The following is a 24,867-nucleotide window of genomic DNA, read 5'->3' on the forward strand; positions in this document are numbered from 1 at the left end:
GCAGAAAATCTTCTTACAATGTATACTGTGTGTTCCACACTTCATTATAGATGGTGAGGAAGATACTGGGAGCTGGAGAAAGGGCATTTCTGGACAGGTGGGTGAGGGAGGGGAATGTAGCCCTGGGAGCCCCAGATAGGCAATAGAAATCTAAGAAGGGAACAACAGACCAGTTGCCAGGAGTGGAGAGAAGTGAGTAGAATTCTATCATTATACTATAACAGTGACTATATTTAGTAGTATTCAGGGCTGTAAAATATTTTAGGACACACTGAGGTCATGTGAGGTGCTGCACAAATACAATTCAAGTGGAAAAAAGTGCCTCTTTCTTCCAATTAAAATTTAATCCCTGCTTTGAGTGGCAGTTTCTAAAGTGCATGTTTTAACACCATGTCAGGTAATATTACTGATGACAGAACCTGTTGTTGAGATATATATGTACCCATTACACCATTAGTCTGAGCATTTGGACTGCTAACTCTTGAGTGCTTTTCGACTAAGTAATGAATTTGGTAAAGTTCACATCACATTCAAGTTAACTCGGTCTTGCAATGTTCTCCTTTTCTTTTAGTTACTAAAATAGAATGCATGAATTTCTGATGTTTTCTGAAAAATAAATCCTGTTGCTTTTCACTTGGGATTGTAAATGGATTTCTTCTGTATTTGCCAGCTGTTAGTGTCAGTGTTCATCTCTGGCTTGTGCCACATATTACTTGGGAATATCAGGTCAAGACATGCAGGAAGATTTTCTATGGAGGCTAAAAACTCAGTGAACAAGCTTTGATTTAATTTCACCTTGGGCCACCGAGTCTCTGAGCAAATGTGCATGATTTGACAGATTAGGAAAGATTGCATTGAATAATGGGCTGAAATTGAGTTACAAGCCGCGTCCAAAAATAATAGTTTCCAAATTGCTGATCAAAAGATTATTTTCTTAGATCACGAAGCTCTGCATTGTGTTTGGAAGGAAAATGCTTAAAACATTGTATTGGGAATAGTTTTGATTGCAACTTTGCTGAGTTAACAGATCTCAGTCCTTTTCACAGTTGGACTCAGCATCTGGGTGAAGAAGGGGGAAAATAAGCTGTACTGCTATCTGATATCTTTGAGTGGCTGTTAGATGAAGATAAGGTCAGGTTTTGGCTTTAATTTCCCATTGTGGACAAAGCATTTGCTCATGATGAACCTTTTTCTGCACAAATCTTGAAGTTGGCAGGACAGGTGAGTTAATAGTTAATTACACACATGGGATCTGGGTCATCCGAAGACCCTCTAAAAGCCAGGGATATTGTGCGAAAAGTGTGCAAGAATAGAAAATAGCCACAGAGGGATTAAAATACTCTTGTCCAGTCATGGGGACTGAACTTTAGAAATGACACAAAGGCTTTGATGAAGCCAAGGGAGAGATTTCCTGGAATGGTTGCAAGGAAGAGGGATTTCAGTCATCTGGAGAGACTGGAGAAATTGAGGTTCTTTTCCTTAGAGAAGAGGAAGCTGACAGGAGATTTATTAGTGAATTTTAAAATCATGAAGGGGAAATGAAAATAAACTTTGCAGTGGCTGAAACATAAACCAATTGACATGTACTGAAGACAAAAGAAGAACAAGAGATGACCTAAACGCTTTCTTCCCATTAAGTGTTTAGCATTTGGAATACCGGCATTACAAGAAATAGAATAAATAGTAGTTTTCAAGAGGGAAATGTCTAAATAGCTAGGACAAAATAATTCAGGGATATGAGGAAAAGACTTGGAATTAGATTAACTGGATTATTCTTTGCAAGAGTAGCTAAGATTCAGTGGGCCAAATATCTTGTTTCTGGTCAAATTCTAAAACTTGATCTCCTGCATGAAGGAGGCACTTTTTGAGAGAAATTGAAGAGATATTTCTGACCACTGAACGACATTAGCAACCATTAGAAATGTAAAACAATCTCAAAGTATCTTCCACAGTGTTGGGATTTGCCTAAGTACTTGTATAAAACGTTTGTTGGGAGATTCTGGAATCACCTGCAAATATTCCAGATGCTGGTGTTTGTTTATCCAATATTCAAGTTCTTTTTAAAAAAACCAAAAAAAGTTGAACACTGCTCAAGTAACATTGAAGTCAACTGGAGCTACTTCTATTTTTATGCTCAACACATTAATCTCCAGTTGTAACGGGCAGAATTAAAGTCGGGTCTGACCTGCTGGAGAAACCAACAAAACTGCAGGTGGACAAATCTGGGTAATGTGCTCATATCCAAGAGCCAAGAAATTTATTTGGCATTAACTCAGATCAAAATAAAAATAAGACATGGAGCAGAATGAACAACCAAAGAAGATTAATTTCACTGACCAGCTCAAAACTACAAACATTCATCATGTCTTTGACGTCACTGATGTATGTGATTTCCTTTGAGGTCAAAATGATCTAATGTTGATTCGGATACACACCTTTCTGGCCTACTGAGAAAAGTTTTGTTGAGTAAACAAAATCCAATTTATTGCACATGTATTGCAACAACAACTGATGGGTTACAGAAATATGACTACATTACTCCAGAGCCAGTAAGGAGCGCTGTAACCCATATATGACTCCAACAAGCTCCCTTTTTCCTCTGATCAAGACACAGTGGCATCATCACAGCGGCTGCTGCTTCCTTCATGCAAACAAGTATTAACCCTTTCAGACGATGAAAATGTGTTGCTGGAAAAGCGCAGCAGGTCAGGCAGCATCCAAGGAGCAGGAGAATCGACATTTCGGGCATGAGCCCTTCTTCAGGAATGAGGAAGGTGTGCCAAGCAGGCTAAGATAAAAGGTAGGGAGGAGGGACTTGGGGGAGGGGCGTTGGAAATGCAATAGATGGAAGGAGGTTAAGGTGAGGGTGATAAGGAGAGGGCCTGAAGAAGGGCTCATGCCCGAAACGTCGATTCTCCTGCTCCTTGGATGCTGCCCAACCTGCTGCGCTTTTCCAGCAACACATTTTCAGCTCTGATCTGCAGCATCTGCAGTCCTCGCTTTCTCCTTTCAGACGATCTACAGTTCATGCAAAACAGAAGTTGAGCAAGAAGGCAGCAGGGGATGTGTAATTAAACAGACAAGGAGATGGAAACTTGGTGGACGTCCTGCCAAAACAACTTTAAGACCTTTCTCATCTCAAAGCCAACAAAACGTTGATTGGGTTGGCAGTTTATAAAGAGAGGTAGCAGTAGAAAATCTGGACCAGCTTCTTCATTAATGATTATGACATATACCTCAGTACATTTCTTTAGAAAGTTTGATTTTTCTGTGTCAAATTGTGGTCAGTATGGTTGCTGTGAAATGGGCAGAAGTAGGTACTGCAGATGCTGGAGATTAGAGTCAAAATTAGAGAGGTGCTGTGAAATAGGCGGAGTTATGAATGCATAGGTATTCAGACATTGAGATAGAATAAAGGACTTGTAAGTTCAGTGTTTTTGTTCTGTTTCACTGTAAGGGACCATACCCTCGATAATTCCACAGGGATCAAATATAAATAGGTCAGCAGATATCATTGTCATGATCAGTTTTGCAAAATAAAATGCATTCCACTTGATAATATTTTAAAAAATGGAAATGAAATATCTTGCTCTTCAACACTCCAGCACACTAAATTTATTGAACTCGACCATGTATAAAATGGAGGCATGCAAACTTCAATCTGTTAAAAAACTCTCCTGCATTACTTTCATATTAATGTAAGAGCTGGGATTTGTGATTAACAGCATGCTGCCGAATGTAACCATGACTGTTTTGGTGCATTTGTAACAGACAACTACTTTGAGCAAGCAGTTCAAGCTTCTTTTACTCAGCTCAAGTCAAGACCTCTGATATGTTATAAGAATGTGAGCTTTTTGCTCATTTGAGTACCTGGACAAACATTGATGCAACTGGAGCTAAGCTTGTTCAGACGCTGTACAATTTCCTGATGATATCTCATGAACTTCTGCTGGAAAGGTGTAGTTTTGCAGTTTGCAGCATTTGTGTCCTGCTAACATGAGAATTTGTAAAATAAGTGTTTTGTACTTCTGCAATGATGGACAGTTGTTTTAAGAGACTAAAAAAATAGAAAAATGTCTGTCTCATATATTGAGGTGTTCTCTGTATTTCAGCTAAAATATGTACTTCCTGTCCTTTCCCCACTTTATTTTCTTCCCTTGGTCTCCCCGTTGCTTCGATAGCAGTCTCTCACAGTTGTACAGATGTGCATAACACCCAATTATTTGCACAACTTGGCAATGATGGTTGGGTTTTCAGTTTGCCAGGGATCCCAGTTTTCAGGAGTGAGGTACAAACTGGAATCTAATCGAGGGGATTCCAGTGGTTTATGTCTACAATAATTCATACTTAAGAGTGACTAACAAGTCAGACAACAATTGATAGATTGGTTTATATGTAAAATAATCGATACCCAGGAGTGAGACACAGATCAGAAGCAATTTGAAAGGTTTCGATGGTTTATAAATCAAATAATGAGTACATGTCTGTATTGCAGTCTAATCATGAGCTCAGGTGGTTATTGTGTAGAATAACGGATACCTGGTAGTGAGTTACAGACCACAATCTAGTCAAGGAATTTGGATGGTTTATACATAAAATAACAGATGATGGCACACTGAGCATACCAAGGATTATAAGATATGAAACTGTATAAATTCACTGCATAATTTTACATGTCATGATTAGTTTTAAATTGTGACAGGCTGACTTTGAAGGGTAGTGGGCAGTTTGGTGCTGTCACTATCATTCTTTTCATTATACATTTGCAGTTGAAGTTGAATATTAATCAGTGAGCATGTGAATGCATGAACCAAAGGCTGAGAACATTATATGTGTGGGTTTTAATATTGATGGAACAATTACAGCATGTTGGACTGAAGGAACATGAATATGTTAGAGAATTAAATACAGTACATTTTCAGGAAAATAAACTTGAGTTTAGGTGTCAGATTATTATACCTTTCTGGAATATCCCAGTGCGATTTGTGCAATGACTGACTTTTGGAATGCAGTGATTTTTATTGTGGACTTAAATTTGGAAGCTATTGTTTGGAACACTTTCCAAATGGCTATGATGTATTAATTTGTTCTTTGTGATTGGGATGGTGATGGGAAGAATGTTGCCCAGAACATCCTCTGCTCTTTGTATAATTCCATGGGATTGTTAACATCCATGAGTGTTGCATTACGTTGTAAGAACCTGAAAGGATTAATGCTGAGCACTATTTATTGTAATAATGTCATATAGGTTTAGTGGGGAAACAGCTTAGGGTCTTGAAGGAGTAAGACAACCCATCTGGGTCTTCTGCATAGCCTCTGTAGTGCAGTAAACAGGCAGTTCCTGGGTTGTGACCAGGTTCTATTGTTGAGTCATTTGCAAGTTAATTTGAAGTCAGGACCAAATACAATGTAAGACAGTACAAAGTCGCCATTCTTCAGTCCAGGGAATATTTATCTGTCAGATTTTTAACTTTACACCCCAGAATGGGATTGCATTTTTAAGTAGGAACTGTAGCAAATTGAACATTCGCAAATTGCGGACGATCTGTTTATCTGCACAGAGTTGCTGTGGTGCAATAAACAACATCTTATGTCAGACAAGAACCTTTGTGTTTGATTATCAAGTTGTCTTCCTCTGCCATAGTCAACCAAGCAGGCCCTGTAAATCCTGACCCGGAAAGAGCATGGGGGCAGTAAATCTATCGAATAGTAAGCAACAGTACAAAGAGCTCATACTACATGAGCAATGGTATGGAATGTTCATACAACAACCTGATTCCATTCCAGGCAAACTGAGTCTGTCACCTCCCCTTGAGTGCAATATAGAGTCAAAGAGTCATAGAGATGGACAACATGGAAACAGACCCTTCGGTCCAACTCGTCCATGCTGACCATATATCGCACCCCAATCTAGTCCCACCAGCCAGCACCCGGCCCATATCCCTCCAAACCCTTCCTATTCATATACCCATCCAAATGTCTCTTAAATGGTGCAATTGTACCAGCCTCCTCTGGCAGCTCATTCCACACACGCACCACCCTCTGCGTGAAAACTTTGCCCTGTAGGTCTCTTTTAATCTTTCCCTTCTCACCTTAAACCAATGCCCTCTAGATCTGGACTCCCCGACCCCAGGGAAAAGACTTTGCCTATTTATCCTATCCATGCCCCTCATGATTTTATAAACCTCTATAAGGTCACCCCTCAGCCTCCGACGCTCCAAGGAAAACAGCCCCAGCCTATTCAGCCCCTCCCTGTAGCTAAAATCCTCTAACCTTGGCAACATCCTTGTAAATCTTTTCTGAACCCTTTCAAGTTTCACAATATCCTTCCTATAGGAGGGAGACTAGAATTGCATGCAATATTCCAACAACGGCCGAACCAATGTCCTGTGCAGCCTCAACATGACCTCCCAAGTCCTGTGCACAATACTCTGACCAGTAAAGGAAAGCATACCTAATGCCTTCTTCATTATCCTATCCACCTGTGACTCTACTTTCAAGGAGCCACGAAAATGCTCTTCAAGGTCTCTTTGTTCAGCAACATTCCCTAGGACCTGACCATTAAGTGTATAAGTCCTGCTAAGATTTGCTTTCCCAAAATGCAGCACCTCACATTATCTGAATTAAACTCCATCTGCCACTTCTCAACCCATTGGCCTATCTGATCAAGATCCCATTGTAATCTGAGGTAACCTTCTTTGCTGTCCACTACACCTCCAATTTTGGTGTCATCTGCAAACTTCACATCCAAATCATTTATATAAATGACAAAACGTAATAGACCCAGCACCGATCCTTGTGGCACTCCAATGGTTAAAGACTTTCAGTCCAAAAACCAACCCTCCACCACCACCCTCTACCTTTTGAGCCAATTCTGTATCTAAATGGCTAGTTCTTCTGTATTCCATGAGATCTAACCTTGCTCACCAGTCTCCCATGGGGAACCTTGTCAAACGTCTTACTAAAGTCCATGTCCACCACTCTGCCCTCATCAATCCTCTTTGTTACTTCTTCAGAAAACTCACTCACGTTTGTGAGACATGATTTCCCATACACAAAGCCATGTTGATATTCCCTAATCCTTGCCTTTCCAATACATGCACATCCCATACCTTAGGATTCCCTCCAACAACTTGCTCACCAGGCTCACTGGTCTATAGTTCCTTGGTTTGTCCTTATCACCCTTCTTAAACAGTGGCACCAATTTAGCCAACCACCAGTCTTCTGGCACCTCACCTGTGAGTATTGATGATACAAATATCTCAGCAATCACTTTCCTAGCTTCCCACAGAGTTCTAGGGTACACCTGATCAGGTCCTGGGGATTTATCCACTTTTATGTGTTTCAAGACGACTAGCACTTCCTCCTCTGTAATATAGACATTTTTCAAGATGTCACCATCTATTTCCTTACATTGTATATCTTCCATGTCCTTTTATACAGTAAACATTGATGCAAATTATTTGTTTAGTATCTTCCCATCTCCTGCGGTTCCACACAAAGGCAGCCTTGCTGATCTTTGAGGGCCCTATTCTCTCCCTAGTTATCCTTTTGTCCTTAGTGTATTTGTAAAAACCCTTTGGATTCTTTTTAACCCGATTTGCCAAAGCTATCTCCTGTCCCCTTTTTTGCCCTCCTGATTTCCCTCATGAAATGCAGCCAGATTTCACACATCACAGGAGCCTCCCCCTGCTATGTGTTAAATGTTGGTAGGGCTAGGCCTGAGATAGCCATTACGTGGCCCAAACATGGACTGGCCACCTGATGACTCTCCTACCTCCCTAAAGAGATGGGTTAAGAAGCCAGGCACCTATGGAGGAACAGCCAACAGCTTGAGAAATCAAAATGTGGTGTGTGCCTCGGCAGGGACCTTGGAAGGGGTGACATTTCCTTGCAGCCGTTGTCCTTTGGGATGGTAGAGATCATGGTTCTGGGAGTGCTCCTGAAGAAGTCTTGGCAAATCACTGCTGCATATCATGCAGATTATAGATCCAGTAATGTGGTGGTAATGTGCATGCTTATGCTGGTGGATCGGTTGCTGATGAAACTGGATGATTTAAGCTGATGGGCCCAGCTCATGAATTTCATTCAGATTAGGTTTTGATTCTCTGAAATCAAAATTGACAATGTTAATTGCTTTGCAGAGGTAAGATGCTGGTTAATATTCTCCACGTCAAGACCTTCCGTCAAATCCTGTCCAGATTTATATTTACATCAAAAATATCTCCATTGCAGTTCTATTAGTGAACATTAAATTCAGGTCAGGATTATGCTCAGTATTGATTCTGGGCAATGTTATTTGGCTAAATTACCCTGTTTATTGCTAATAACATCAGAAGGCTGGTGTTACATTCAATCAGAGTACAATATGAAATGTTGACAAATAAACCATGAACCTCTGGACTTACTTGAAAGACTTGCCTTTATAACACATGTTTCACAACCTCCGGCCACCCCAAATGCTATACAGTCAACAAAGCTCTTTTAAAGTGTGGTGAATGTTGTAGGGTAGGAAAGGTCCCCCCCCCCCAACAGGTCGTTCTTTTTGTGCAGTTGAGTTGGGTGAAATGTATTGTCCTGCATGTTAAGGAGCAACTCCCTTAACTTTCAATAAAATACTGACAGTGGTCAAGTTATAGCCATCTGAGAGGGTAGTTGAGTCCTCAGTTTTTTTGTCCATACTGAAAGTTAATGCCTCCGTTCAAGCAGCACACTCTCAGTCCTGCACTGCAGTGTCAGCTGGGAATTTTTGCAGTGGGCTTCAAGCATGCAACCTTTTTGGGTCAGTGACGAGGCTGCAGACACTGATTGCTGATACCATGAACATGACAGATCCTGTCACGTTCTTCAAAGTACATTCTTCAAGAGACATTGGTGTCCCAGACAATATTTTTCCTTCATGTACATGGCCAAAAATGTAATTCACTGATCAGTCAACTGTGTGTGTGTGTGTGTGTGTGTGTGTGTGTGTGTGTGTGTGTGTGTGTGTGTGTGTGTGTGTGTGTGTGTGTGTGTGTGTAACAGGATGGCTCTGTGCTTGATGCCATTCTCAACCAGCTACTGGAGGGCTCTTCTCTCACTGTTGTGTTCTTCTACATAACTACAATTACTCCACTTCATGTTCTTCATGCCTACTAAAATATTTCAACTATTTCTTTCCTTGCTTGGTTCCTATGTTCCTTTTCCCCTTTCCTCTCTTTATTCTTCCCTGGACCTAATGTTAAAGATTTTTCTCATTTCATCAGTGATTAATTTGAGGTAATTAAAACATGTTGCAATGGTTTTTGGTGATGGTGGACTTTGCAACCATATTGACCATTGATTTGAGCATTTCCACAACTCCTCAAGATGACAATTGTGGTTAAATGTATAACTGACTGTAATAAGTGCAAAAGTGCTGTATGTTACTTTAACTTGACAGGAAAACTGAATTGCGATATCATCAATGTTAAAATTGGAACAGAGGATAGGATTTTCCCACATTTTTTCCAAGTGTGCGAGCTGGCAATGAATGTGCCACCCTAACCAGTGAGCTAACTTACCCAGTTGCCTGTTTCAACACAGGGCCTGCTGCCAGTAAAAAGGTGGAAGTTTCCCTTATATCTGCAAGTCAAGGCCTGCACCTTGGGAGCCCCAGCAGCAAGAAGGTAAATTATTTTTTTTTCCTTCTCAGAGTGTTGGGTTGATGAGAGAAGGGGAGTCGGGGTGTCAGAGGCATAGGCAGAGGTGACTTTCAGAGGCCACCCCATTGCCCACCTGTTGTGCTGACGACTGCCGCAAGATTGGAGCAACTGGAGGCCCTCCCCAAACCACTAAGCAGGTTTTCCAGGGAAAGTGGCCACCTTTCTTAAACATCAGGGAGGCAGTTCATTGGTGAGCCGGCGAGCAAAGACTCTTAAAGAAACCAGTAATTGATCACTTCAGGGCCTCAATTGATGGTCAGCCAAGAAAGTCACTTGTGAGCCTCTGTACTGAGCATTTATTTGAGGGTAAATTTATTTCTTGGGTGACTCGCCCTGTTATTTCTTCTTTTCAACCCCTCCCTCATCATCTTCATGGAAGGGGAAATCGTACACAGAGTTTTTATGCAGCTACAAGATCGAGATAAACTTTCAGTGTGAGACGGCTGTCCTGGGAGTGAAACAGGAATTCACCCACAAGAAGGTGAGAAACATGCCATGGCATTAAATGATTCAACTGGATTGAGAGACTTGCAATTCACCACTGTTCAAAAACACGATGTCTGAAAGCACTTTACAGCCAAAGAAGTACTTTCAAAATGTAGTCACAGAATCACAGAACTGCTACAGAGCAGAAGAAGGCTATTCAGCCCATCATGACCACATTGGTTGTTCAAATGAGCATGATGACCAGATGACATTTTCCTGTCTATCCCCTTCAACCTTGCACATTGTCTTTCTTCATGTAACCATCTGAATGAAACTGTGCCTCTTTAACATGGGGGAAGTACAGTCCAGACACTAACTACTTGTTGTGTAAGTATGTTTCTTTTCTCACATTGCATTTACTACTTTCACAAGCTACTTTAAATCTGTGCCATCTCATTCACAATCCTTTCTCGAGTGAAAATCGTTTCTCCCTATCAATTCTGACAAGCCTTGGGATTTGAAAACTTTGTACAGTCGGTTCTGTAATAACGCATGTTTCTTCAACGCGATTTGGCTTTAATGCAATTGAAAAATTTAGATCGTTATTTGTAGAATACGAACTTTCCTGACCTATATTGGCTACAATGTGATTCCAACCCCATTAGTTTAAACGACGTGGCTGTTGCATGATTTTCAGGATCACATAAGAACAGAACGATCGCGTTTAATCGGAATCAACTGAATCTGATCTCCTCTTAGCCTTCTCCTCTGCAAAGAAATGATCTAACTTCTCCAACCCATTTGCATAACTGAAATCTCTTGTCCTTGAAATATTCCTGTAAACTTCTTTCTCACAGTGTCTGAGTGTTCACATCCTTCCCGAGCATTGAGCACAGAACTGCACAGAGTCTTACGTAGGTTTAGCATAAACTCTTTGCTCTTGTATTCTGTGCCCCATTACTAAAACCAAGGATACTATCTGATTTTTTAACTGTAACTCTGAAGATGGATGAGGGAGATCCAGTAGACGTGATGTACTTTGGTGGCAAGAACAGGAAGGCAGATTACTACCTAAATGGAATCAATTTAGGTAAAGGGGCAATACAAAGAGATCTGGGTGTTCTTGTACACCAGTCAATGAAGGTAAGCATGCAGGTACAGCAGGTAGTGAAGAAGGCTAATAGCATGCTGGCCTTCATAACAAGAGGGATTGAGAAGAGAAGTAAAGAGGTGCTTCTGCGGCTGTACAGGGCCCTGGTGAGACTACACCTGGAGTACTGTGTGCAGTTCTGGTCTCCAAATTTGAGGAAAGACATTCTGGCTATTGAGGGAATGCAGCGTAGTTTCACGAGGTCAATTCCTGGAATGGCAGGACTACCTTACTCTGAAAGACTGGAGTGACTGGGCTTGTATACCCTTGAGTTTTGAAGGCTGAGTGGGGATCTGATTGAGACATACAAGATTATTAAAGGATTGGACACTCTGGAGGCAGGAAACATGCTTCCGCTGATGGGTGAGTGCCGAACCAGAGGATACAGCTTAAAAATATGGGGTAGACCATTTAGGACAGAGATGAGGAGAAACTTCTTCACCCAGAGAGTGGTGGCTGTTTGGAATGCTCTGCCCCAGAGGGCAGTGGAGGCCCAGTCTCTGGATTCATTTAAGAAAGAATTGGATAGAGCTCTTAAAGATAGTGGAGTCAAGGGGTATGGAGATAAGGCAGGAACAGGATACTGATTAAGGATGATCAGCCATGATCATATTGAATGGTGGTGCAGGCTCGAAGGGCAGAATGGCCTACTCCTGCACCTATTGTCTATTGTCCATCTCCACCTGCCCTACCACCTGTTTGGAATATGCATATGCATAGGTACTCACAGGCCTTTCTGGCACACTCTTTAGAATAATGCCTTTGTTTTGTATTGAATCTCCACATTCTTTCTACTAAAATACATCATTTCACACTTCTCTGCATTGAACTTTATCTGCTACCAATCTTCCCACTCCACCAACTTTTTGAAGTTCTGCGCTGCCCCTCACCGTTCATACGTTTTCCAAGTATTGTGTTATCCACAAATTTTGAAATTGCCCTTACACACTAAGATCTAGATGAGGAAAACCAAGGATCCCAATACTGACCCCTGGGAAAACCGTGCTCCAGCCTGAAAAAAATCCCTTAATCATCACTCTCTGTTTCCTACCCATCAAGCAATTTTGAGTTCATATTGCCACTGTCCCTAGTATCAAGCAGCTTTTAGATGCCCATGTACATCAGAACAACAGCATTATCTTCATTAGTGCTTATGGCACCTTTTCAAATAAAATTGAGCAAGTTGGTGAAACATGATTTTCCCCAAAGAAATCCGCTCTGGATCTTCTTAACTTACCCATATTTAGACCATAAGATGGTAAGACGTTTGAGCAGAAAATATGCCATTCAGCCCACCGAGTTGGCTCTGCCATTCAATCATGGCTGATGTTTCTCAACCCCATTCTCTTGCTTTCTCCCTGTAACCTTTTATTTCCTTGAAAATCAAGAACTCATCTATCTCCATCTTAAATATACTCAATGACCTGGCCTCCACAGCCTTCTGTGGCAGTGAACTCCCTAGATTGATCATTCTGTGGCTGAAGATGTTTTTCCCTTATCTCAGTTCTCAAAGGTCTTCCCTTTACTCTAAGACTGTGCCCTCAGGTCCTAGTCTCTCCTATCAATAGAAACATCTTCCCAACATCCACTCTGTCCAAGCTATTCAGTGTTCTGTAAGTTTTTCAATTAGATTCCCTTTCACCTTTCTAAAGCTCCATCGAGAATTGACCCAGAACCCTCAAACATTCCTCATGTGTTAAACTTTTCATTTCTGAGACCATTCTCGTGAACCTTCTCTGAACATGCTCCAGGGCCAGTCCATCCTTCCTGAGGTATGGGGCTCAAAATTGCTCACACTACTCCAAATGTATTTAGACTAGAGCCTTATAGAGCATCAGTAGTGCATTCCATCTTTTATATTCAAGTCCTCTCAAAATAAATGCCATCACTGCATTTGCCTTCCTAACTACTGACTCAACCTGCAAGTTTACCTTGAGAAAATCCTAGACTAGAAATCCAAAATCTCTTTGCACTTCAGACTTCTGAATTTTCTCCCCATTTAGAAAATAGTTCATACTTTTATTCTTTTTGTCCATATGACTGTTAATTCTGCATCGAGCTATTGTTTTACTGAAGTTGCCTTAACTGAAGTTAAATTGAATAGTCTATAATTGACAGATTTATCCTTACCAGCCATTTTTTGAACAAATGCGTTATGTGTGAAATTCTTCAGATCTCAAGCACCACTCTTGAGTTAATGGAAGATTGAAATATTTTGACCAGTGGCTCAGCGATTTCCACTCATTGCTTCAGTATCCTTGAATGCATCTTATCTGGTCCCAGTGCTTGACCAACTTTTAGTATGGACTGCCTGTCTGTTACCTCCTCCCTATCAATTCTTCTTCTGACCTCATTTCTATTCATTGTCATCAGGTCATCAGTTTCCTTGGTTAAGACAAATGGTCAGTTTTTATTCATTTAATACCTCAGCCATGTTCCCCACTTTCAATTTGAGCGAATGCATCTTCTCTGTGATGAACCACCTCTTCATTGAAGTCAGCCCATTGTTCAGCTGCCAAACTTTGATTGTAATTTATGTGCCCTCCCTCTCTGTTCTTGCTCCATTGAAGTCAATTGCCCCCAGTTAAAAATTCTTACTATGGATTTCTGTTGTCTCTTTGTATTTTAAACATAAACCTGATGCTAGAATGATTACTGACTTCGAAAGACATCCCAGTGACACTTGGTCACCTTGGCCTACTTCATGCTTTTCAAGCCAGGTCTAGCAGTGTTTCCTTTCTTGTTGAACTGAACACATACTGTTGTTGAAAATTTCTTTGACCTAAAATTGAAGAATGCTTGTCCAACTCTGTCCTTTACACCATCACAACCCCAGTATACATTTGAATAATTAAAGTCTCCATTACAGCTACTCTATCATGTTTCTACCTTTCTGTAATTTCCATGCAGATTTATTCCTCTAAATCTTTCCCCTTAGTTGATGGTCAATGTACTACACTGATGCAGTTAACGCACCTTTTTTGTTCATTAGCACAAGCTTTCTGATGAATTCTGGACTTGAAATCTCTGGACTTTCTCTTTAACTTTTTACAAACTCTCTTCAACTCATACCGTTACCTTTCCTCCTTTGCTTCTTCCCCTATTTTAGAACATCAACTTGTTTCCAGGAGCAACTGGACAGAACAATTTGCCTGTAATTCAACACTTACTTACTTTATTTTGTAGATATGGATATGAGTGCTATCAGCCTGGCTGAGAATGTTTGACTTTCTCCCTTATTCTTCTTCCACCATATATCTTATTCCTGATTCCTGGTTTATCTGTCTCTTCCCCTATATTGTGCACCATGGCTTCCTTCTCTTGTTATCATTATAGCTGATATTGTTACTGGACAAGTCGGATCCCAGACATAAATCTGGCTTGATAGATTTTTTTTTATTTAAGAGGACAGTCTTTCACTGGAACAGAAATGAACAATGCTGCAGGTTCAGCAGTAATTGTCTCAGAGCAAACTCTGTTTGATGTGTTCAATTCACCTCTGAGGTGAGCTTCCATGCTTACATCCTTTTTCATACAAACGCTTCCACTTCTGAACCTAGTGGAATTCTGTCTCTGCCTCAGCCCATCAGGCATCGAGACATTAAACTAAACTGTCCTTTATCATCTCCAACCTCAACTGTTCCACTGCTGTCCTCATTGGCCATCCATCCTTGACTCTCTGCAACCTTCATTTCAGCTCACTGAGTCTTATCCTATGCCAGGCCCTTAACATCCATCATTCCTGACCCTGGGATCACATGCCTCCAGACCTCCAATTTTGAAATTCACATCCTTGATATTCCTGACCTCTAATCCCCATTCACTTCTTTTGTCCATGCCCCAAACTTGCCCTTTGCCTGACTTTGGTTTCTTGTGCTCCCATTTTATTGTTGATGCCTTCAATAAGGTAGGGCACAACAATTGCCTGCACCCTGATCACCCTTGTTCCTCTTTGAAGATCCTTCTTTGACAAAGTTTTTGGTCTCTCTCCTCATATCTGCTATTTTTGTCTGATTACCGTCGGTAAATTTCTTTCAGAAACCTTTCTGCAGCAAATTTAAGGTGCTATATAAATGCAGGTTATTGCTCCAGGCATTACTCTCCTTGTGATTTAAAGCCAAGGCTGCCAAAGTCAGTTTTAGTCTCATTTTCTGGTTCTGTGAAGTGGAAATAATTAATTCTGGACATTTATAGTGTCTTCCTTTCAAGTGTAGCAATTATCTTTCATAACTGTAAAAATTGTAATTAATCCTTTGCAAGATCTTTTATCTTTCTCAAAGAGGCTAGGACTGTTTCTTGATTGTGCAGTTAAGTGCACCCATTAGCCCTTAACTTACAGCATGTCTACTTCGATCTGAAATAAATAAGGTTAAAATCAAGTTTCTGACTGTCAATTTGTACTTGGCACGTCCTTACCACTTAGCACAGGTGTTACTGAATTTGTTAACTTTGCTGTAAATGAATGCTTAGACCTTTTCATGGAGTAAACATTGTGTGACTACTGATGTGAACTAATCCCGATTAAAATTAGAGCAATAACTCACTTCACAGTCCATCTGATCTCAACCTTGTTGGTATTTGGGACAGCATGGTTATCCTTCTTCAAAATGAGTGTTTCCATGGTATAAAGTTAAAAATCACACAACACCAGGTTATAGTCCAACAGATTTATTTGGAAGCACTAGCTTTCAGAGTACCGATCCTTCACCTCATGGTTGTTGTCTCAGGTGGTGGTTGTCACAACAACCACCAGATGAGGGAGCAACGCTCCAGAAGCTAGTGCTTCCAAATAAATCTGTTGGACTATAACCTGGTGTTGTGATTTTTAACTTTGTACACCCCAGTCCAACACTGGCATCTCCAAATCATTTCCTTGGTATAGCACTGTTTGACAAGGCAATTGTACTTTGGATGCTGTGAGACATGCTGCTAAGGAGGTTTTGTTGCTTTTAAATGATGGGGAAGTTGAAAATAAGATGTTCTGTTTGTCTATCAATTTGTTGTCCTCCTGAGATAGAGTGGAGAAATTAAGTACTCTCTTAGTAGTTTTTATGGACAAGTGGATATCATATCTTGCATGGACTGTATTTACTCTTCGGACAATCCTTCACTTTCACTCATGAAGCAGGGGCTGCTTCTATTGTCCCCCATGCCCATCTCCACATTACATTGAGCACTGCCCACAGTCTTTGAAGGAGTTTGAAGCCAGGGCCCTCTGCTGCTGGTGATAAGGTTGTGCAACTCTATCGTGTACTTGGAAAGGTTTGTGAAAACTGGAGTTACATATACAGAGCTGGGTAAGAATAGCAGGTTTCCTCCCCAAAAAGAACATTTATGAACCGATGAAAATCTTTTGACAATACAACAACTTTGTGGTTACTGATAGCAGCTTTTCTTTATGTTGAATTTAATTATCAAATTGCTGTCATGAGAAAAGACTCACATTATCTTGGTTATTTGTCCAGATCTCTGCTTTGAGTGGACACCCACACCAACCAACCAACCCCACCACCCCGTGGCCGAACACTTCAACTTCCCCTCTCACTCAGCCAAGGACATGCAGGTGCTGGGCCTCCTCCTTCGCCAAACCTGAGCCACCTGATGCCTGGAGGAAGAACGCCTCATTTTCTGCCTTGGGACCCTCCAAGCACATGGGATCAATGTGGATTTCACCAGTTTCCTCATTTCCCCTCCCACACCTTTTCCCAGATCCAATCTTCCAACTCAGCACCACCCTCAAAACCTGTCTTACCTGCCCATTTTCCTTCCCACCTATCCGCTCCACCCTCCTCTCCAACCTATCAACATTACCCTCACCTTCATCGACCAATCACACTCTCAGCTACCTTCCCCCTCAACTCCATCCCCCTCCCATTTATCTCTCCACCTCATTGGCTCACAAGCCTCATTCCTGATAAAGAGCTTTTGCCCGAAACGCTGATTTTCCTGCTCCTTGGATGCTGCCTGACCTGCTGTGCTTTTCCAGCACCACACTCTCCGACCCTGATCTCCAGCATCTGCTGTCCTCACATTCTCCATAATGCGATTCTGGCCTCATTAGTTTAAATGGTGTGACTATTGCACGATTTTCTTAAAATGCGAGATCACATGAGAACGAAACTATCACGTTATATCAGTGCCAACTGGATATAAATCACACACATTATATCACTCATTTCATAGTGATTTGTTACTTTACAACGCCACTTAGTTGCAATAAGTGGTTGAGAAGTTTTTTAAAAAATTTTCTTTTGTTTGTTGCTAAACACAGAAACCTAAAGGTGTATTTTCTGTTTTGAATGTTTGTCCTAAAAGGATGGTTGCTTTGTGTATATTTTGTTGTGTTTGGTTTCAAAATCAGTATGTCAGCATGCTTTTGAGATATATGATATTTTCACTGTATGTGATATGAGGGTGTAAAGGTCTCTGACTCCATCATACTTTGGATTACTTTAAGCATGTTGTCCACTAGAATATGCTCCAAGAATCGCTTGAGGTTAGTCCAGACATTTAGATGCAGATGGAAAGTACATTTGTGCATAACAGTTATCTGCAATAAATATCTGTAGATTCTTCAGGACTGTAATACCCATATCCAGTTTCTTACTTTGTGGAACATAACATGGGCATTGCGACGTCAGATAAAACTTTCTATTAGAGGGAAACTCATATCATTTTTGCGATTTAATTTTCAAGTCATGTTCTTTCTTCATATTGCCTCAGAAGGATTACACAAGATTGTATGATTGAGAATCTCTCAGGGGTTAAGGCTAGTGGTGATAATTTGTTCTCATGTTGACCATTGTAATTGGCTGTGATGATGTGTCTGAATTTATATTGAAGTGGAAAATCAAATAGGTGCTTTGGTATGCAAATAGCTACTTGTAAAAGAAAATTGATCTTGGTAAGTGATTGTGACATCCAGGCATTATAATTTGAAAATGTCACATTGTCAGTTGTCTTCATTTGAAGTGTTCCCATATGATTCAGATGGAAGAAAGCAGAAAATCTCATTTAGAAATAATCGAGAGGAAAAATGCAATCTTTTTTCAGCTGATTTCTTTGTGACTCGACAAATGGTACTCTGCAATCAGATTGCTGAGGTTCAATATTTTTTCCTATTGATGCTCAGCTGTATGGTTATGACAAGGCAGTAAATGTTGTTTGTCAACTTGTTTTTTTAAAAAAAGAAACTGCCATTAAATTTTGAAACTCTGACTTGGTTATGCATTTTTGGTCAGTCTCTTTTGAAATTCTGCTACAGAAAGACTAATTACCAGGAATATTGACAGAAAGAGTTTGCAAGCAAAACTACAAAAATGAACCAATCATCACATCAGAGGCTGTCAACAGAATGTCACAGATAAAGATGGTCATTGCTAGTTCTCTCCAACCAACTGCTATTTTGAGATTTGCTACAGTTGTTGAAGATCCATGGCTCTAACCTCTTGAACCAATTGCTTGTCAAACTTGTTGTCATGGGCCTTCAAATCAAAGTGCTAATGCCATCATCTGAAGTACTTGTCAATTTGCTGTTGCTGTTGGGGCAAGAATCAGATGTTTTCTTCAATCTCCCAGCTGATTACTTCCATTTTGTCAATTGAGTCTGCGAGTTATTACCACAGATATTTTTATTGCAGGAAATTGTACTGGGTGAACTGAAGAATAAACGAGTGGGTGGCAGAATTAATTATTGAAACACCCAAATTGGGAGGTTTTGATTTGCTTTTACTAATGGCTTATGACACTTTCTTGCAAGCACTTCCTTTCAAGGAGTAGGTTGTGTGTGAGCACAGTATTGTTGTTAAAACTGCATTCCTGAAAGTTAATTTGGGGCATCGGAATTGCAGACCATTTATATAGAGAAGTATTCATTGCTCTAACAAAAGACATGTAAGTCAAACTTGGAAACCTCCAAAAATATTTCCAGAAATGAAATCTTTTAAGTCGAATAAAAAATGGGAATCATTGAGATGGGTCCGGTGGTTGCAATTTTGAAATGTGAAAAAAATTATAACACTAAGAATTCATACTAAGTTAACATGATATAATGTATTTAATATGAGGATTTTACAAAATTGTCTTTATTCACAATCAGAATTTGTTTAAATGTAAAATCTTCAGCACATCCAATTCATGTTTAATCACTTTGGCTGTGGATCGATTCTGGTGCTTTCACTTTTGGAATCATCCCTCCAGAGTAAATTACCTTCCACTTCATTTAATGAATTTGATATTCTGAATTTTTAAACAATCTGATGACACTTCGTGTGCAAATGACATCCTACAATTCAATACTAAGATCACAAAACATCCATCAGGGCTTCAGATATACTTCCAGTCCTTTGCAGGTCTTTTCTCTGCCTGTATACAGATGCAATCTGGGTGTGACTTCTTTGCAGATACCTCTTGATCTAATCAATTAAATGAGATCTGAACATGCCCCTAACAATGAGCTGCACATGTCTATTTCACATACTATTGATCTACAACTTGACATGAGCATCATCCATTCAACTGTTGTCACAGACATGCAGAAAAACACCTGCTTAACTTAAATTGGTCACCTTTTCTCTTTGATTACTCAACAGCTCTTGGATGGAAATAACTGAGGCCAAATGGCACACAAAATTGCACAGATGCAAAGTCAACTTTATTGCCGCATGAATTTCAACTTATAGCAAAAGAATTTACTGAAAGAAAAGAGGAAGTTACAAACTTGTTACCTCTATGCTTAATGCTTGGCACATGATTATTAAAGTAAAATTAAAACATTAAATTGTTTGGACACTGCTGCAAGGTAGGTATGCCAACCAATTGTTGTTTCTTTGAGTTTATTATAATTGTGTCATGCTTCTGTTTCGAAGTTTGCACAAGATTAAATAGAAAATGCAACACAGAAAGAGACCGGTTGATTCAACTAACCTGTCTTCTTACATTCCATTTATTCCACCACAGCCTTACAGCATTTTTTTCATTGCCTTCCATCTTGTGTTCATTTAATTTCATTTTGAAAACATCCAGTTATTTTCCCCAAGTGTAGTTGTGAGTTGCACATTCTCAAAACTTTTTGAATAAAGAAATGACTCTTTGCTACTTGCAGATAATCTTTGATTCAGGGTCCTAACTTCAGATATTACCAAAAATGAAAACATTTGCTTCCTGTTGACCCTTTCCAGATCACTCAAAGTGGAACAACATCACATTCTTCCTGTTTTGAAAAATACCAAACCATTCATTTTTTTTTTATGCCTGCAATTTTCCAGTTCTGGAACTATCTTGAGAAATCCTTTTGCACTTTCTCCACTTTATGGTGTAGGTTTGCTTGCTGAGCTATAGGTTTGATATCCAGATGTTTCATTTCCTGGCTAGGTAACATCATCAGAGGCGACATCCAGGTGAAGCAAAGCTGTTGTCTCTTGCTTTCTATTTATACGTTCGTCCTGGATAAATCTACACCCTAAACCTCAACCTGAGTTACAAAGTTTGAACTTTCTCCACTGCTTTCAAGCCCTGTAAATAAAATGGAGAGCAGACCATGTGAGCAGTCACATTTCAGAATTCTGCACAAGTTTATTATCGCTTCACATAAACTTTGCAATAAATTGCAGTATTTTGTTAATGTTAGTAATTGGTTTGTAAACAAGCAATGCTACTTTGTTGATATTGATCTGTAGATTCCTTTGCTCTTCTATTCCATCCAGTTCCTTATTTTCTCGGGTGTAAGTGATGTTTCTATTTTTCCATCAAAATGCAACTCTCACCAATTATCCACAATAAAGTTAATTAGATACCTAACTGCCCTGTGTGAACTTGCTGTCTAAGTGCAGGCAGAGGACTCTGATTGAAAGACAGATTGATTGAAAGACAGTTTGTCTTCTGATAATACTTTACCGGCTATGAAACTAAAGTACAAAATATAATTTAAAACCGAACCAAGTCTTTTAAACTCTGACTTCAAGAATAGTGAAATTGAACAATTTTCCATTTAAAAATGTCTCGATTAATAGAGAGATAAACCAGATTTGTGACTAAACCCTTCCCTTCAAGGGGAGATTTATTGAAGGTGATTTCACTGTGGCTCAGATTGTGCATATTCAGAACATTAGCAAGTGGAGACAAATCATTGGTCGGGTTCTCTCAGTCAGTCTGGCCTGTTATGTGAGGGATATTTTGTACTTTTTCTGCCTGGGCAGTAATGCTTAAAGCCTATAATTCACAGAGCAAAATGTAAATGTGAGACAACACATGGCAATAAAGAAGTTGGAAAGGCAAAATCAGCAGTAAATAACCTACCAAAATCCTGCCAGTAAGACACATCCATCACTTAAAATTAACAACCAAAGCAGAAATGACAGGACTAGTCAACTGGCCATTTAGCATCTAGGGCGAAAGAGGGTTCAACGTTTATTTCTAGACCTTTCTTGAAAGTTTCAGATGGGAGAATTCCACTTCGAGTTTAGAATGGAACCTTGTCTTTGAATGTCTTGAATGGGAATGATTCTGCAATGGTCAAGATCACATCAGTTCAGGACATATTCCTCAAAACATTAGTGGGGATGGAATCCTTTGCGGGTGTTTTGAATTAGACCATACTTCATGTTTCTGGATGGCACTATTCCACAGAACAGATCAAGTGTAATTTTCATGTTAAGTTCTAATTGAAAAAAACCCCAAAATTAAAGGGGAAAGAAAGTGAGTCGGTGATGGTTGAACTGGATAAATGGTGTCTTCTAGCATTTGAACTGGTGTACAGCTGGGTTTTAAATACAACAATGAAAGCAATATACCCTTGGCTGTGGCGAACACACCCACTACAGGTGTTGAACTTTCTGCACATCCTGTGGGGCTGGGGACTGGGGATGGTGGGGGTGTGGTGGGGGGTATGGCTGGTACTGAGATGATGAAGTGTGCAGAGAAAATTATGCAAGAAATCCTCAGAGAAACCATCTGTGGAACTCCCTGACATTAGCTCTGAGCTGGTATTGATTAAAATTCAACCCTGAGTGTTCGCTTCACTAATTAATTCCATACAAGCTTGCCCTTTCTCACTGAAACAATCTAGATTGTTAATTTATTTTAACTTGTACATGCAACTTGAATAAAAATATGACACGCCAATTAATTAACACGAATTTACCAGCAGCCATTGGGCATTGATTTTGGCTGCTTGTTCATGAAACCATGAAATTTCTGAAACTAATCATCAGAAAACAAAAAGAAACAAGACCCAATTCCAATCTTGACCAAGTGGTACAGTGGAGTCCAATGTCATCTGCTGTTCCCATCAGAGATTAATTGCGACTGAGGAGTTGAGGCTTGTTTTACGCTTGAAGTTGTGACTTTGGTCAAATGCTTCATGAGAAGAAATCACATTCTCGTCTGCATCTGTTTGTGATTGGCCCTGTTCTGCTCAATTGGGAAGTTTTGCCACTTGAAGCACAAGGACATGAGTTGAGAACACAAGCAAGTTAATTCAGAAAGTCATATCAGCACCTCCATCCTTTCACTTTACATGACCACTCACCTCTTCATCTCAGGAATGTATTCATCTGCAGACATTATGATACCATAGTACATCTTTGTACAGTGATTGTTTAACAGCATTTTTATTGATATTGCAGCCATGCACACAAATCTCATGAACTTGAAATCACAGTCTGACTGTTAATTTACAAATGTTTCATGTGCTTCAGTTAATACCTTGGTTCATAATAGTAATTGATGCTATAATCCATTAAATGTAATGAAGGCCATTGCAAGTCATCTGATTTATGTTTTAAAAATTAAAACAAATTGCAAACTGAGACTGAGGAAACTGACCAGATGCAACTTTTCTTGAAAAACTAGCAAGTGTTTTCTCACCGTGCCCTGGTGGAGGGCAGAAGCTTTGGCCATTTGCATATTCACAGAAGCTGCCTTGTGCTCACCATCTTTTTTGCAAAAGGACACTGCTGATTCGAAAGAGTTGCAATTAGGCTAAAGACTGAAACTGTGCAAATTAATCAAGAACCAGAAAAATCAGACTAATTAAGCTCAGCCTTCAGTTCTTGCAATCATCCCCCTTAATTACATGTTAAAAGGAACAACTTCAGTGATAAGAAGTGCAGAGAAATCTGCAAAATTAATGAAACTCCAGCACAAAAAAAGGGAAGAAGGGGTATTTGTTCTGTGCATTCTATGTCGACATTCAGTGGAAGAACACTGGTGGGCGGCACGAGGGCACAGTGGTTAGCACTGTTGCCTCACAACGCCAGAGACCCGGGTTCAATTCCTGCCTCAGGTGGCTAACTGTGTGGAGTTTGCACGTTCTCCCCGTGTCTGCGTGGGTTTCCTCTGGGTGCTCCAGTTTCCTCCCACAGTCCAAAGATGTGCAGGTCAGGTGAATTGGCCATGCTAAATTGCCCGTAGTGTTAGGTAAGGGGTAAATGCAGGGGTATGGGTGGGTTGTGCTTCGGCAGGGCGGTGTGAACTTGTTGGGCCGAAGGGCATGTTTCCACACTGTAATGTAATCTAATCTAATCTAAACAGGAGAGGTGTTTTCATTGGAATTCTGCATCTCAGTCATCTTGTCAACTTATAACTAAAATGGCCAGGCCTGGCAGCTTAATGTTCCAGGATACAGATGCAACAGGAAGGACAGAAAGGGAGGCAAGATAGGAGGGGGAGTGGTGTTTTTGATAAGGGATAGCATTACAGTTGTACTGAAGGTGGATATTCCCTGAAATACATCCAGGGAAGTTATTTGGGTGGAACTGAGAAATAAGAAAGGGATAATCACCTTATTGGGATTGCATTATAGACCCCCGAATAGTCAGAGGGACATGAGAAACAAATTTGTAAGGAGATCTCAGTTATCTGGAAGAAGATTAAGGTGGTTATAATCAGGAATTTTAACTTTCCAAACATTGACTGGGACTGCCATAGTTTTAAGGGTTTAGATAGAGAGGAATTTGATAAGTGTGTACAGGAACATTTTCTGATTCAATATGCGGATTTACCTACTTGAGAAGGCAAAACTAAACGAGTATTTTGCATTAGTGTTTACTGTGGAAACGGACATGGAAGATGGAAGATATAAAATGGAGGGAAATAGATGGTGGCATCTTGAAAAATGTCCATATTACAGAGGAGGAAGTGCTAAATCCCCAGGACCAGATTAGGTGTATCCTAGAACTCTGAGGGAAGCTAGAGAAGTGATTACTGGGCCTTTTGCTGAGATACTTGTATTATTGAAACACACAGGTGAGGTGCTGGAAGACTGGAGGTTGACTAACATCGTGCTACTGTTTAAGAAAGGTGGTAAGGGCAAGCCAGTGAACTGTAGAGCAGTGAGCCTGACGGTGGTGGTGGGCAAGTTGTTGGAGGGAATCTTGAGAGACAGGATGTACATATATTTGGAAAGGTAAGGACTAATTAGGGGTAGTCAGCATGGCTTTGTGCATGGGAAATCATGTCTCACAAATTTGATTGGGTTGCTTGAAGAACTAACAAAGAGGATTGATGCAGGCAGAGCAGTAGATGTGATCTATATGGACTTCAGTAAGCTATTCAACAAGGGAGACTGGTTAACAAGGTTAGATCTCATGGAATACAGAGAGAACTAGC

This window comes from Chiloscyllium punctatum, chromosome 35, assembly GCF_047496795.1.
Source record: "Chiloscyllium punctatum isolate Juve2018m chromosome 35, sChiPun1.3, whole genome shotgun sequence".
In the NCBI taxonomy this organism is placed as follows: domain Eukaryota; kingdom Metazoa; phylum Chordata; class Chondrichthyes; order Orectolobiformes; family Hemiscylliidae; genus Chiloscyllium; species Chiloscyllium punctatum.